Source organism: Lissotriton helveticus, chromosome 5_1 (genome assembly GCF_964261635.1).
Source record: "Lissotriton helveticus chromosome 5_1, aLisHel1.1, whole genome shotgun sequence".
In the NCBI taxonomy this organism is placed as follows: domain Eukaryota; kingdom Metazoa; phylum Chordata; class Amphibia; order Caudata; family Salamandridae; genus Lissotriton; species Lissotriton helveticus.
In genome coordinates this window covers 1,029,999,688-1,030,015,927 of record NC_136065.1, presented here as the reverse complement: position 1 = coordinate 1,030,015,927, position 16,240 = coordinate 1,029,999,688, and the positions used below count along the sequence as shown (strand labels likewise).

Sequence of the window (16,240 nt, the reverse complement as noted above, 5' to 3'; positions counted from 1 at the left end):
TTGGCTAAGTAGGATTGGTGGTATGTTAGTGATGAGATGTATTGAGGGGATAAGCTAGGGTATTCTCCTTGATCTAGGGAGACGGTTTGAGGGATGTGGAAGAAGACAGTAGGCGGCATCTATAGGGAAGGTACAGGCTTCTGTAGATAACATCTCAAATACGATACCAGAACCCCGACTATAATTAAATCAGATGCATCCAACATAATACTCATTACTGTGGATATTTTCCTGTGGGAGGAAATAGGCAACATAACCACCATAAAAAACAAGAACAAGAACAGCATATTGGAAGACATATTGTGGAAAGTGTCAAACAGCATTACAAAACAGATTCAATGCTGTGATTAAGGGTAGGCGGCCAGCTACGCAGAGTGCCGTCTCCTACGCATTTTGCGTAGCGGACGTAGCCAGGCGGCACTACGCGCGCTCCGCAGACGGTGCGTAGCCGGCCGCCACCCGCCTCCCTCCCGCCCTCCCTAAATACATAAATAAATGAATAAAAAGCTTTTAAAAACACTTACCTTGTCTGCCGCGTCCCCGGGGCTCCCTCTCGCCGTCCCGCGATGCGCGCCGCCATTTCGGATCCTAATGCGCATGCGGCCGCGCATGCGCATTTCTCGTGAGGAATGCGCATGCGCGGCCGCCCGCGCATGCGCATTAGGATCCGATTCGGTGGCGGCGCGAATCGCGGGACGGCGAGAGGGAGCCCCGGGGACGCGGCAGACAAGGTAAGTGTATTAAAAGCTTTTTATTCATTTATTTATGTATTTAGTGAGGGCGGAAGGGAGGCAGGCGGCGCAGAGTGGGGCTACGCGGAGTGCGTGGGTGGGCGTAGTTGTGCGCCCACTTCACGTAGCTCCGCGGAGCCCCACTCCGCCCAGGGTTAGCTGTGATGAACACTCTTTACGATCATATAATATAAGCACAACCATATGCGGTGCATTGAAACCAGGATGTTCTTTTAGGTGTGTGATTAGACATGACCTAGCCAGGTACAATTTAACAACAAATAGGTCAGTTGATATTAACAGTGATAGAGATGTGTTGTGAGGCTGTTATAAGCAAAAGAAAAAAGCTAGAACTGAACAATAATTTAGTCAGAAAAACCTTTCTTTTGTGTCCATTGGAAGCGTAATAAACATGCAATCATAGGAGTATAGTGCTCTTATGTAACCACTGTGGACGATCAGGGAAAGAGGATCATGTTGGTAGGTCAAGCACATAAAGAGCAGATGGTCCTAAGTAGGGGTTCATGTAAGCTGAACCCTGATGCGTTGTGAAACATCATGGAAGCGTTGGGAGCTCACCGATGAATCATACATAGCCAGCACAGGGGAAAATGGGGCAGTGGTAGATAAGAGAGCACTGCAGTATATTTAGATATTAGAGGAAAATTAATCGTTCATATCCAACGGGACTGAGGAGCCTAGAATTTTGTTAGGTCGCTTGGTTCTGCGAAGATCAAAGTTTTCCCATGAAAGACTATCTGAAACTTCGAGGGTCTTGCAAATCTGTATGGGATGGTATGATCCTTCAAAATTTGACCGAGCCCTACAAAGCCTTTCTTGGTTGGAACTGTGTCTTTTGAGTGGTCTTGTGCAACATTAATTATGGAGCAGTTCCAAAGGATAAGTTGAGCCTTCCTCATATGAGAAAGTATGATTTCTGAGTGACTGTATCGCAGTGGCCAAAATATTATTGCTCTTGGACACTGGTTATGTCTATCAGAGCGTGGTTTACCCATAGGGACGCAGTGGGCGCTTTGTTTCTCAAAGTCTGTGTCAAACTTGATTCCCAGGGTGCGAGGTAGCCAGGCCTCCAAAACTTCAACACATGAAGTGGCGTCATCTTGCACTTTTTCTGGAAATCCAAAAATGCGCAGGATTGGCTCTGCGGTTACAATCTAGCAGCTATGAAAAATGTCTTTCGAAAGAGATCTGATCTTGCTGAAAGCCATGTCAATTTTAGTTTTTTTATTTGATGTGGCGTCTTCCAGCATATCTATCCTAGTTTCTGCTTCTGAGATCTTGCTTGCCACGGTCTGGAAGTCATTCCTTAGGATTTGGATGTCAAGATGCATAGCGTCTGTGCTTGCTTTAGTGTCTTGCGCAACGTCATGTAGGACGTTGAGGTGTTGCAAAATCATATCCATGCAGTCACCTGATTCTGTTTTTGGTTTGATTGGGGAATCTGTTAGTGGATCCGCCTTAGTGTGCTTCAGAAAGTATTTGTTTTCTCAGGTGTCTTTGGAGTCTTTACTCCTGTGATCAGCCATTCTGCAGACTGTGGTGATATGCTGTGGGGTTCCGCAGGTAGGCGTAGAGGACTGTAACGTTGTTTGCTGGAATCAACACACACAATGAGGCTATGGTTGTGTTTGAGATAGGACAGCTATGAAATGATGCAAAATGAAGAGAGTAGGCCACCATGTTACGAGATGGGCCTGGTATTACGAGATAGGCCTGGCTGTTATTTTGCATGCACCCAACTTTTCTTTCAGAAATGGCAGCAAGTATGAGAGAGCAAAAATGCATTTTACTTCGTTTAGCACATTTTGAGGAGTTATGCAGCATCCAAAGAGTGTTTTTCAAATTGCTATTCTGGGCTCAGCCGCCACTTTGTTTTCTCACTATGAGTCGTCAGCACTAACTTCTGTGACGACCTAAACACCGCAAGGTGGTGGTGTGCCTTTAGATGGGTCACAACAGGTCTTGCATGGAAAGCGGACACGACCCAGATGTATATGCGTAACCACTAAGGCAGGCAGCAGACGAAGGTTCGTGAGTAGTATCTAGCAGGATCAAGGACACCGACGGCCGTGGAGTACAGCCTTAGTACTTGTGCTTTAATAAATCAAGTAGCATGTGGTGACTTCACTCCGAGGGCATTATTGCGTGTACTTTGATGTATTAGCCTCCCCGTGAGTATCAGTCCTTGACCAAACAGTCACACCCGGTACATCCAGCATATACACAGGTGAATGATGCTATTGCCAAGGGTCTCCTCTGGTGAAGATGCGAGCGAGCCAATAAATAAAGAACGCCACACAGAATACCACCCCCCACAGGCCCAATCGAAAATGAGGTGCTCCTGTTAGTCTGTGTTGAGGATGTTGGAGTATTGTCATAGTAATTAGAGCACAGCCGTGGGAGCAGAGGTGGCATGAGTCAATAATTAACCTGTGGCTCTACTGCAGGCGGAGTCTTACCAACCCCTGGTTCTAGTGAGTTAATCGTTAGTAAAGGCTTTGGGTGTTAGAGGCAAGGGGTATCTCCTACCTATATAGGCTGGTCACCACTCTCAGCAGAGACCTTGATTGCTTGTTATATCCAAAATGCTCCGCTATGCGTGATGCGACGCTGGGAACTGCCAGAAGCCGCCATGTTGGCTTCCACGTTGTTCATGTGGGCAGGAGGCAATACAGATCAACCCGGCCGATCAGTGATGCCTCGTCATCACATTGTAGCCCTCTGTGTTTAAAGAGTCATTTGTGCTAGTATTCGGGCAGGTTGGTACATTAATTATGTAGCAGAATGTTGAAGTTGCAGGGCAAGGAGCAGAGCTACCTTATTAAGCCACCATCTTGCTCGGGCCCAAGCCAGGCCCCACTACAATCCATACCTATATGTCATATTTAAACAATTTTTCTCACTACAAGTGGAAGTGGGAACACAACTGATTAAAACTAAAGGGTACTAACTAATGAGCAGGTGCCAGGATATTCGCAAGACAAAGAATTTGAAAAGACCTTGACAAACAGAGGAAACAGATATGAGCCAACTCCACTATTTGAAAAAAGAAAAAGTCTCACTTCGTTGTGCCAATCCCCAGAACAAGCGTACACTTTAAAGGAAAATGTGCAAATGTAAAAACAAAATATAATGGCTCCAGTCCGTTAGAAATGCTTGCAACTTAGCAGCCATCCTAGGACTTTAGTGGTCTTTAGGCTGGTATGAAAACATCTCAACTCAATGATAACATGTAACGGTCCCTGTTTAGGTACACATGAGCATGGGCATTTTTTTATTGCACATTATGGTATTAAAGCGCAGATATGTGTAAATCCACTTTATCACTCTGAAGGAGGACTGCACAGTACCAATGTAGCACTGTGCGGGCAGTGACCTTTTCCATTAATAGAGGGTTAAAAATAAAATGAAACACGTTTGCTGAATCGATCATATAAAAGAAGAATACAATCATTTCTCATAAGATGCAGTGTGAAATCCAAGCATAGATCTGGGCACAAGCTGTGAGAACAAGCATTGCGATGCAATTGGTCTCGCCTTTGGGAACTTATAAGTATTTAGTTACGCAGCATATTATTGCAGGTACAGCTACATTTACTGATCTACTGTGCACAAAGCAGTGAAAGGGTGCAATGCCACAGGTTGTCACTAGGCGTCCCTTGGGACCTCTTTTGGCGACATAAGGTACTGCAAACAAGGGAATTGATGGCTGGGTTATAATTGCGCCGGGTAATAGTGATACTACTCTAAAGGAACGTATTTACAAGCTCGAAGGATAGAGTTTAGGCCACCAATCTAAACACAGCAGGATTGAACCAGTCAATACCCTCAAATACAACACAAGATTTATCCTGAGCTAACACAAATATCACTTTGCATTCAAATGACAAATTACAAGTCGTTATTTGTTGTCTTCTTTTTCTTTCTTTATTTCATATGTAGGTTGTTCACAAAACCTTCCTAGCCGACACGTGTTTCGTCTGATAGGGAGTTAATCCACAGACTTCTTCAAGGCTGATATAGGTCAGTCCAATCTTTAGTTTCTTATTCAACACCCCTGCTACAGCGTCATGGGGGTGCAGCTCTCCTCTTGTTTTTTTCACGTTTAATCGGCCCGTGGATAGCAAAAAACAGTCTCTCTCCACTTTATATTGTAAGGGTATTTTCCTCCTTAGGACGGTATCTCGTCCTCCATACAGGGGTTTCTGGCGTGCATAAGGTACTGCACCCGGCAACTTGGATAGGTAAAGGATATGGGGCCAGATGTAGGTAATTCATATTTACCGACTCTTAAATACCGAATTTTACCGATTCGGTATTTAAGAGTTGGTAAATATGAAGGGGGGAGATGTAGGTATTTCCAGATGTTGAAATACCGAATCGTTAGAATTCGGTATTTACCGATTCGGTAAATACCGAATCGGTAAATACCGAATTTTGCAAAGGTGCAGGGGGTGTCACTTTGACACCCTCTGGCACCCCAAAAATAGGCATGTGCGCCATGTGGCACACAGACATGCCCTAAGGGCATGTCTGTCTGTCACATGGCTAGGTGTGCATGCACACATGTGTATGCACACCTGAATTCGGTATTTTAACACCCAATTAGATTGGGTGGTAAAATACCGAATTTGTAGGGCCTTTGGGACTCAGAAGAGTCCCACCTACATCTGGGATTTACCGAATCGGTAAAAATACCGGTTCGGTATTTTACAGAATCGGTAAATTTACCGATTCTGTAAAATAATGCCCCTACATACCAATTCTTTAATACCGCTCGGTAACGGCCGAAAATACAGATTTTCGGCCGTTACCGACCGACCTACATCTGGCCCATGATGCAGTGGTGAGATCTGCCAACTGTGGAGCCTGGGATCCGTGTTTGAGTCTGGTGTCGGCTCAGCATAAATGAAAACTAATAACTTAAAATAAGGATAAGAAATCAATGCAGTGTTCTTGTAGGTGGGGCGGGCAAGCAGTCGTGTGTGAGGGGGCTGGGGGAGAAGATTGAATGAGGGCACTGCACTGAAAATCATGTGAAAATTAACCAAACGGGGTTGGGATAGGAGAGCAGCAAAACTAGCAGGGGCCTCGTGGGGTGGTGGGAGCCTGCGAGCAGTGTTGTGGGAGTGGTGAGGGTGAGGGACAAGGAGATTAAGGGGAGGGTAAGCAAATAAATGAATGGCTTCAAAAGGATGGACGACAGACTTGGCCTAACCCGGAATCAAACTTGAAACTTAAAGACCACTGCTTTGCTTAGCAGTGAGTGTTTAACTCACTGAGTCATGTTGAGGGCTTTGTGGAGTTATGCTAGGTCAAACATATGCCAGTTAATCTCTTCATAGTCAGTTTAGTTGCAATTTATATGAACACTAACGTAAAAGAAGTGAACCGATGAGAGTCCGGAGATGTCAGATGTCCAATCTCCATTCTGAATTATGCAGCCATGGCGCTTTAACTCACAGCTATACATTTACACTGTGATGGTATTTCTAAATTCAGGCACTAAATCGCATTCCATTGAATAACATATGCAGTGGATTAAAAGTTTAGAATATTCTTTGTCACAACAGTTCAGTGTCATCAAAGAACGTGTTACATCATGTTGGTTGCAGACTGTGTATGTTATGTATGTATGTACATGGTATTTCTATAGCGTGAACCTTGCCAAAAAGGCAGCAAAATACGGTCAGGTACACTGATGAGAAGTCACATGGAAATCAATGTTCTTTTCCTGTAAATTGCTTTGCCACATCACTGCTGTCTGGGTATTGTAGTCTTGGTTCTTTTTTAATTATTCCAATTGGACCAACACATCCGATAGTGTCGGGGCTTAACACAGGCACCCGCATCCCCCACGGTGCGCCCCTCAACACAGTACTAGTCCTGAGCACTCCATATTAAATGCAGAGCGGGGGACCCTCCATGTACATTGCAGGGGGGCCCCTTAAACTTGCGTTACGCCAATGGCCAGCAGCACTTATTTTTGAGGAGCGACAGTTACTTTTCCTCATCTAACATTTACCAATAGCAAGAAAGGGGGAAACACCACACACAGAGTAAAGACGGAGGGAGAGAAGGAAGGAAAAGCAGTCACAGAGAGATAAAGCAGAAACCTGCAGGGTGAGATAAAGAGGTACTGGAATAACACTTTCGGTGCTCATGACGAGCTGAGCTCGTCATGACTGCTGCGGAACGCCCACGTGGGGATAATTCCCCTCCTGTGCGGGGCGTTCCATTGAGTGGGCGGAGTCATGACAAGCTCAGCTCGTCATGAGCACAGCGCCACCGTGCTGCAGGACGAGCCGAGCTCGTCATAAGCACAACGGCGCAGCACGTGGCCCCCCTCCCCCCCCGCGGGTGGCCCCCCACGCTGCGTGGGAATTAGCCCCCCAACAGCAAAGGGGTTAAAGAAGCCTGAGTTGAATTCAAGACTATACAGCTTCGGTATTCGGCACGCTAGCACGGTCATTAATTTGCACTGATACACGGCTTCTGAGCAGAGCACCAGCACTTATTTGTTTATGAATTAAGCACTGAATGCATCTATTTATTAAACCAACACCCCCCAGTGACACATCAGCATACTCATTGTGGAGCACATAGTACCCAGCGAAAGCAAGATGCGACACATCTCCCACATTTCAAAGCACAAAACTAGTGACAAGGACCTGGAACCAATGTGGGACTTTTAGAGGTCAAAAACTAACTGAGACACACAGAATCATACTTACAAAATAAGATATGTAACAAGAAAACTGGCGGAAATAACTCTCCACCAAACAATCAGTCAACCATGCACACAGTCAGCCACTCAAGCACAAGCAAGTAAAACACACTGAAAGAGGTGCCTTTCAACCCGCGATTCCAATCTTATTTGAGGCATCTCAATAATAAGCCACTTTCACATTGGTGGTCAATGTTTATCACGTTCCACTAACATACTAAAATATATCAGAATCATACATAGACAATTCATTCATATTTAAGCATTGTACTGGCACTTTCACACAGTATTATTAAATGAAGAAGCCTTATATCAAATAACCATTAATCAGTGTGCCTCCAATCTTAAGCATCCTTCCTGAATGCATTATTGCTGCCTTTCCTGTTAACCTAAAAGGTTCTTAAAAACTGCAAAGCTGACTCGATACAGGCTGTGATGCACTGCGCTTTGATTTCAAGGACGGCCTGTTGATCTAATGAGAACTTTTGTTTCTTCTGTAGAATATTAAATTTAAAGAAAATGGGTTTCTTATGAGTTCCCCCTTGGTTATTCATTGATGCAGTTTTACTGGTGGTTCCATCTCCGCCTTTTTTTGCTGAAAAGCCTAGCATCAGTAGAAGTCACAGAGCAAAGATCCCTGAGACCTAATGCAAGCTAGGAAAATAATATCATCTCCCCTCCCTCCATTGCGTCCAATCACATCCACTGGCTTTCGTTCCTCTGTGCTTATGACGGCGGACGCCCTGAACAGTAGTAGGGGAAAAAAATTACTATATACAGTTTAAGACAAATATTTATATTAACTATTCAGTGTTTAACAAAAATACACAATTAAAAATTCTATACATGGCCAGTCTCCCTCAGGTTATATAAAAGGTTAGTAAAAGCCAGGTACCAAGGTTGCCTTGGATTGTTCATCAGGGGCATGATGTCTGATGGAAGCTATGCTAAGGATATCAAGTGGAAGCATTTTAAGCCCTATTTGACACCCTACTTTTAAAAACTTGGGTTTGAATTGATTTCGTATGGAATAACAAGGTAATTCTCATTTCTGCTATGAGTCGACCTAAACGGGCAAAAAAAACAAAAATCATATATCTTTAAACGATGGACATTTAGTTTCCTTAGATTGTGATAAGGAAATTCACCTTCAAGTTTCTTTTCATAATTGGCAGCAATAATATTAAACCACCTTGTTACTGTTGATGCACTGTATTACTACTGCCGTGCCGGTGGTAGCTTGAGTAAAGTTATGTCTATCATCTCACAATAGGTAAGTGGTCAGAAGTGCCAACTGCCCTCAAAATGTCATCACTTGTAGAACAAGCCAATATATGCACAGCTTGCAGGTGGCAATTATCAATCAATGTGCTGTTTTCTTTCTGGAAAAGGGTGGTTGGGTTTCACACCGCCAGCACCTTGGTGTGCACTTCGTTGCCTTACTACCTGCAGTGCGTAGCTGCCAAAGCTGTGTTTCATATTCACAATCCCTGCAGCAGAGGAAAAGCTGACTGCAGTATGCCCCAAACCACTTTCCTCACTTTTTCTTAAGCATTTAAGACCTCCTCGGGGGAAGATACCGATTTCCACTTCTACCATCTATGTTAATTTGTCATCACGTACATTTATTTTATTTATTTTAAAAATTTATAGAGCGCAGCGTATACCCGTGGGTGTCTTGGCGCTAAATCCCTGCAACAATTGGATGATTGACCACCGCTTGTAACTGCCACCTCTACTGCCACTGTTTCACCCCTTTCTTACACCTTTCCTTACGGCCTACAGGGGCCCATGGGCTCTACTAATTGTCATCTGGGCACCTTTTCCTCACTATTCCCTATTGTTTGACAGTTTGTATGCAAGATTATTTTCACAGCTTTTAGTGCCACTGTCATTCAAACACACATGTAGTATTATTGAATGCTCTAAGGGCCTTATTGCGAGTTAGGCGGAAATCCTGCTGGCCTTCCACCAACAAGAGGACTGCCAAGCCCGTTGCTTACCTGCCTGCCGGATTAGGAGTGTTATCCAGAGCGGGCGGGCGAGGCTGTGTACGTCTCACAACGGAGGCTGTGTAAGGCTCATGGGAGTGGCTTAACAGCAGACTGCCGCCGTGACAGTGCTTGCAGCACGTTCCTGCAAGGTGTTGGCATGCACCATGTCATGCAAACCACACCGTGCAGGAGCAGGGTGTAATTTCAGGGGGGGGCAATATGTGCCCCCGCATGCTCTTCCAGGCCCAGATCCTGCTGGGAGTGCTTTCCTGCATGTCCGCCACCCTTTTCATGCTGGCTCATTGCATGAAAAGGGCGGTGGATATGTAGGTTAGAATATGCTTGGCGATGCCAGCATCGGCCCCGCCAGCATACCGAGGCCTGTTGAAGCTTTGCTGCGCATCGGGATCCTTTATCCCGTTGAAGCCGGCGGCCTCATGGCGGTCTGACCGCTACACTCCAAATTGGGTGGGCAGACCTGCAGGGATGGTGGTGGTCAGATCGCCATCGCCAGTATGGCAAACCTGAGGACTGCCGATCTCTTAATAAGGTCCTTAGTCTATAGGGAAAGCATCATCCAGTCGGGACTTTTATTTCAATTACATAATGCATTCTGGAAGTAGCAGTTACGTTTTAATCTACAAAAGGGAATATTCTGGATCATAATATTTGAAACAGTGCTTTCCAAAGAGAAAAGACAGTGACTGGAATATGTGGACCCTGGTGCCATGGAGCTTCTGCTAACTCTAATTCTAGGCTCTCCAGCGTCTGTCCATAGAGGGGCGATCACGCAAGAATATCAAGACACCCATATGAGATAAATGCACAAAAAGTCTAAATGAAAATGATTTACATAGTCAGTGGTTTTGTTAAAAATCTATTGTCGGTCACCACTATGCTCCTCTTGAATGACAGACAGATGGTGGACAACCCTCCCTTGTACATGACTCCAGAGCATCCAAATATAGTGCAATCACTGCTAGGCTTACCTTAGCCCGAGTTTTTCACCACTCGCCTGCTCAATAGACCCCAGACTCTTAAGATGTTTTTTACTTATTACTGGCTCCTCTGCATCCTGTTAATTTACTTCAATTAATTTACTTCAACTGTAGATTCTTCAGTTGCCTCAAATTACTACAAATGAAAAAAAAGGTTAATTATTTTCACAAAAAAGTAAAACCTTCCATCATATGATTTAGAAAGAACTCAAGCCAAATGTAAAAGGATAATGTGTCGTCGGGGAGGAGCTGCCTTAAGGTTAATGGAATATCATTCTCTTCAGCATATACTTCACACTGGAAATTACGGCTATGTACGAGGCTGTATATAAATATACTTAAAGTGGAACTAGAAAGGCATTGCATGTTAACTCACAAAAGAAATTTCCAATGCACCTTTCCCTTTGTACTTATGAGCTCTACTTTACCTGGCTTGTCCCAGGAGAGGGTGAAGCAGTGATGCCATATTATTCAGTGGAACAGTGAAGCGTAATTTTTTTGCAATATAATACATGTGATAAAAATGCAATATTGTCATAGCTTCCAGGTTTCCCAGGTCCATGACTGACTAGTGAGTCTAGTTCTGTTTTTCTCTTAGGAATCTTGGACTTGCAGTCCTGGGTTTAGACTTGGTTAAATAAGACTACAAGTTGCAGAATTCTAAGAAAACAAAACATTGTCAAAGCCAATAGGTCTCGACTTTGGGACTTATCGGTTTTGTCAACTGTTTTTAGCCATGCTGTACAGCATCCCTGATGCCTATGCAGCATGGTTAGAGAAAACAAAAAGATAAAAAATTGCTGTTTTGCGACAACTGCATAATTTTGTAGATACGCACACCATGCATGCACGCGTATACAAAATGGCGTGAGCACATTTTATTTACTGAGTTAGATCTATAAATAAAAAAAGTTGCAAGAAAGCAAGTGCTTTTTAGGTCTTGCCTATGCCGTGTGCAAGCGCTGCTCAGAGAGACATCCTGGCATCGCTCAGCACTTTTGCTAAAACCTGTGCATGTTTGCACTGCTCTCTATGGGCACTCGTGCACGTTTGGCGTTTCCCTTGCGAGAGCGAGCAACGGAGCCATCTGTTAGCAATTATCGCACCTTGCTGCTCTCTCCCACAAGGGAAACACCAGACATGCCCTCAGCATCTACAGGAGTCCTTAGCGCGATCGGATTTCTTAATTGGTTCTCTCTCACTGGTTTTTTTCTATTTCCCTCTCTGGCTTGCTCCCTCTCTTTGCCCCCTCTCTACATTCACCTTGTCAGGGATCACAGCGTAATTCTCCATTGACTCAGGACAATGAGAATCCAACCTCGCACACCCGTCCCGGTTCTGCGGAAGACATGGATTCTTTATGGCGGCCATTGTGTTTTACATAGACAAGCTGTGGGTTTCACCAGAACTCGCCTGCTGCGTCCCCCCCCCATGCGGCTTTCTTAGTGGTGTGCTCGATCCCTACCCTGCCTGCTTCCTTGACGGTACTAGCAAAGACATAGGTAGGGCACATTTTTTTTAGGGGGGGGGGATTCATTTATGCTGTGAATGTTCATGTACTCCTTTCTCACCCTCATGGATTATTGTGGTTCCTGTGTGCACACTCCTCTGTATGTGCTGTCACTTTGTTTTTGCCTGGTGATTCTTCCTACCCTCCTTCCATTTCCTCTGCTTTGCTCATCTCCATCTTGCAGGCAGACTAAAGGTGTACTCTCTTCCCCAGTGATCCGATCCTGGATTCCCTTGTCCCCGGCGTGTTCCCTGTGCAGGGTGGTTCTGGGGAGGCTGGCTGGTGAGCAGGAGGAGGCAGTGTTGGGGGGGGGGGGCACGGGCAGGGCTTCAGGCTCCAATGCTTGCCACTCAGTGCAATGCCCAGCAGCTTGGAGTCAATCAGATCCACTCTCTCCTTCTCCCTCTGGCGCCGGGCCTCAGCACGGGACCCGGGCACCCGGGCACCCGGGCACCCGGCATGTCTGCCCACATCCTGGAGCCCAGCGGTCTAAGTGGAACCCTGTAGAATTGGCTTTTGGAGTAAAGAGTTGCTTGTTTAGATTTCGCACCTCCCTCATGTTCTCCCCTATATGTTGTTGCTGTTCCCAGCCTTGCCCGGCCTCTCTTGTGTGTTTTTTTGGGGGGGGGGGGATCATTTGTTTATATAGTGCAAATTCAGCTCAGAGGTATTGGTGGGCTTTACCTGAGTGCTCATTACCAACGAGGTGGAAACAGCCCTTTTTGCTAGAATGAACAAAGAAGACATACATCTGCATAGTTTATCTGGGCATGTTGGGGGCACTTCTGTCGTCCGAGGGGACAAAGACTCCCCTACGATGTAACTTTTACGCAGACCCCCAATACAGAAAAGGTACCTAGGCAACTCTAAAGCACTCACATGTACCCCGGTTAGTCTCACCCCACTCCCCAAGACACAACAGCATTCAGTAATGGTTATTCAGAGTATATTTATATGTGAAGCAGCTTTATCAGTGTCCCATGCACACACTGTACATCTAATCCCATGTGGTGGGATGCGGGGGCAATATATTGTACAGTGAAAACTATGCTGTGTGGTCTGCCAAAGAACGGCACAGGTACAACTTTGGTACGCTGTGGGTGGATGTATAAATTCACCAGCTTGTGCTAGGTTGTTTGAGTACTTGTTGAGCCTTAGCTCCACACAGAGTGAGACAGCCCAGTGGGTTGAACACATGCGGTTGACATCTGTTTAACTACAAGTTCCAGATTCAAAGCCATTTTATTGAGCATTATAAGGCTGAGTCATGTTCATTGGGTCTGCCATTTACTGTGGCCAGCTCTGTAGTCCCGTTTTCCTACTGTGCATGGATAGCATTGCTGCATGTTTTCATCTCTAATGTTAGTATAGTCAAAGTTCTGAAGTTCTGCTCTGCTATTGAGCATGCAGTGTGGGTTTCCCTATTTTGACATCAGGAATGCATGTGCAGTCATCTTTCTGCTGAGATTTCCAGTTACTGCACTAAGATTGTGATGCTAATGAGGTTCCGTGGTTTTCGGGACCGGACTCCATTTTGTTTGCGTTGTTCATAACGCCATTTTGTGTTGCCCTCACGTAGGCCGTGGAGGTAACCGAACGAACAAAGTTGTATGGGCCTCATTGTTCATGTATGCATTAAACAGGCCCTTTTCTGCCTTGTGAGTGAACTGCAGGACGCTGACCTCTTCACCTGAAACTGACCCTTCACAAAGCCAATTTCTCTGGCTGATCGTTGTCTGAGATTGCCAATCAATGTTCAGGACCTCGTTAACCTTTAGTTTCCTTGCACATGTTTTATCTTGTCCAGCATCTATTACTGTTTCCTTTATGTTCTGACATTACATGGGTTGTGCTTTTCAATTATAAATTTGTCCGGCTTGCAAAGATTGAATTTGGGACAGTCCTAATAATTAACTTTTGGGTTGGGTTACTGTAATTGGGTTTTTGTTAAAGTGATACTCAGTTAGAAAATGTGTCCTATTGGTCAGAATTTTGCGCAGTGGGTGTACATTTATAATGAGAATATTGTGTATAAAAGGTGATGTCTTGCTCTATGAAATTTGAACAGTTTCTTGAGTTGTACACCATGTTGTATTGCTGAGATTACTGTTACTAGCTGCAGCTAATAAATGTGATCTCTGGTGCCACCTAGAAGTATTCCGGGTCTCTGTTTGCCAAGACAGGGGAACCCGAAGACTTTGGGTGTGTCCCTGGCGCCGCTGGGTTCTAAAACCTGGTTCTTCAGTTGGCGCCCAACGGTGGGGCGACTTCAGCGGTACCGGTCCAAGCCCGAGGAGCCACGTGAGGAAATTCTGGAGGAAGGCCGCCACTTCATTGACCCCTGCATGTCGACACGGACCGAAGGTCTTTTCTGCGAGGCTTCCCGCTTTCCAACGCCTACGAAGGACTGCTGCCCTGACTGTCGCCCTGTGTTGGACCCTTGATTTATCCTTTGTAAAGCGAGACGATAGACGGTCTTCTGGTGGCGTGACAGATATTTGGTTAAGTATAAGTGGGTCGCTCCCACGACTTTGTTTTGGTTCTTGGTTTTGATTTGATTTTTGCAAAAATCGAAGCCGAGGGGCTCGTATATTTACGAGTGTATCGATAGTTGATAACCCCCATGAAGTTTGAAGCTAGATTAGATTAGTGAGCTATAAGATGCCTGGTCTTAGCAAAATTGGGTAATGGTTTAGTTGTGGTTGCAACAGGGATTCCCGATTGGAGGATTAGTGTCCGATACCTCCAGTTGGAACTCCGACTTATGAGCTCTATTCAAAACACGGAGTGGGTCCTATCACTTATAATGAAGTGTGGGTCCGCTATACAAGGAAAGATGGTGTTTTACGATGGCCCCAACATGGTAGTTTTGAAGTAAATGTTTTAGATAATCTGGAAGTTGCGCTATTTAAGAAGAAAGCCCGGCCGGCAATGTTTGACTCTTTCCGCCTTTGGCGAAAGGAAGCCAAACAGCGAGAAATTAAGCAAGCAAAGAGAGATAGGAAAGATAAGAATATGTCAGTACTACAAGCTGCTAGGCAGTTTAAGTCAGATGAGGAAGATCGAGTGTGTGAAGTTTTAGATAGACAGCGTTGCATGGCCATAGATAAATGTTATCCGGCCTTGCCGTCTTCTCCTCTGAAAGTGACGGAAGACCCTGAAAAAGATCCTTTGATGTCTCATTTACTGAGATTGCCACCCCCTTATGTGCAGGGTGCTACTGCGCCTCCATTACCCCCGGTTGTTTTACCCTTTGTTGTTCAACCTCCTGCTGTTGTTCAGCCACCCGGTGCTCCACAGATGGTTTTGCCTCCTACTGCGCAACCCACTCTAGGGTCGCAAGCTTTGCTTCCAGCTTTGCCTCAAACTCCTTTGCCTTCTGCTTCTGCATCTCAGACTCCTACTGCTCTTGTTCCTACTTTGTCTCAAGATTTTAACTTTCCTGTTTTTACGCCTACTTCTTCCCCTTCTGCTCGAAAACGAATGACAGAAACTGTTGTTAATCTGTTGTCTCCATTGTTTGGGCCACTGAGTATGACCCCTGTTTCGGAACGTAAGCAGAGTCGTAGTCAGCTTCCTAATTCTGAAGAGCGAGCAGTGTTGGATCTGTTGGCTCGTAGATGGATTTTAAATGCTTCCAGGTATAATTTGCCAGCAGTTATGGATGTTTTCTTTCAGTGGAAGCCGCCTAAACAAAGGTATGTTTTTGATGTAATGTGTGCTTTTCTGCGGCAGGAATGGGAAGATAATGAGTTGGGTCCGATTCCGCAGGAAGTGCTTGATGTTCAGTCAGAGTTTGCTAAAGGGACGATAGTGGAATCTGATGTTACTGATGCTGTAGAGACGATACTTGCCTTCAGAACTAGACTCCTGTCTCAGCCATTGTACGAACCTGATCCTTCTGTTAGGAGGCAAGTGAAGCAGTATCCTATGAGAGAAGTTCCCCCTGTATGGAGAGAGGCAGCTACTGCTAATGTTAATCAGGGTATTCAGGCTGTAGAGGCCCATTTTCAGCGAGTGTGGGTGCATGTCCCTTGGAAGAGAGCAGAGGTCTTGGCTCTTAAGCAGACCTTACCTGACCCTCGTAAGAATCCTGCTGGCTATTACAAAGAGTTGTCCCAGACAGTTGAAGCGTGTATTATAAATTTAGCTGACATAGATATGTTAATGGGTAATGTAGTTCCTCAACCTTTCTGGGTGAAGATTCGTCATGAGAATCATGCGGCAGAATTAGGAGATACGTGGGCTAATATTGTTGC

The 16,240-nt window shown here is 45.2% G+C and overlaps 1 protein-coding gene across 1 annotated transcript in view; it reads right to left on the bottom strand.

The window, feature by feature from the left end:
- HPS1 (HPS1 biogenesis of lysosomal organelles complex 3 subunit 1) overlaps positions 1-16,240 on the bottom strand; it is a 314,105-nt gene that overhangs the window by 282,901 nt on the left and 14,964 nt on the right. Inside the window, exon 2 of the mRNA XM_078643558.1 lies at positions 10,463-10,607. The gene's annotated coding sequence lies outside the window, so the exon portion shown is untranslated. The remainder of the gene's footprint in view (positions 1-10,462; positions 10,608-16,240) is intronic.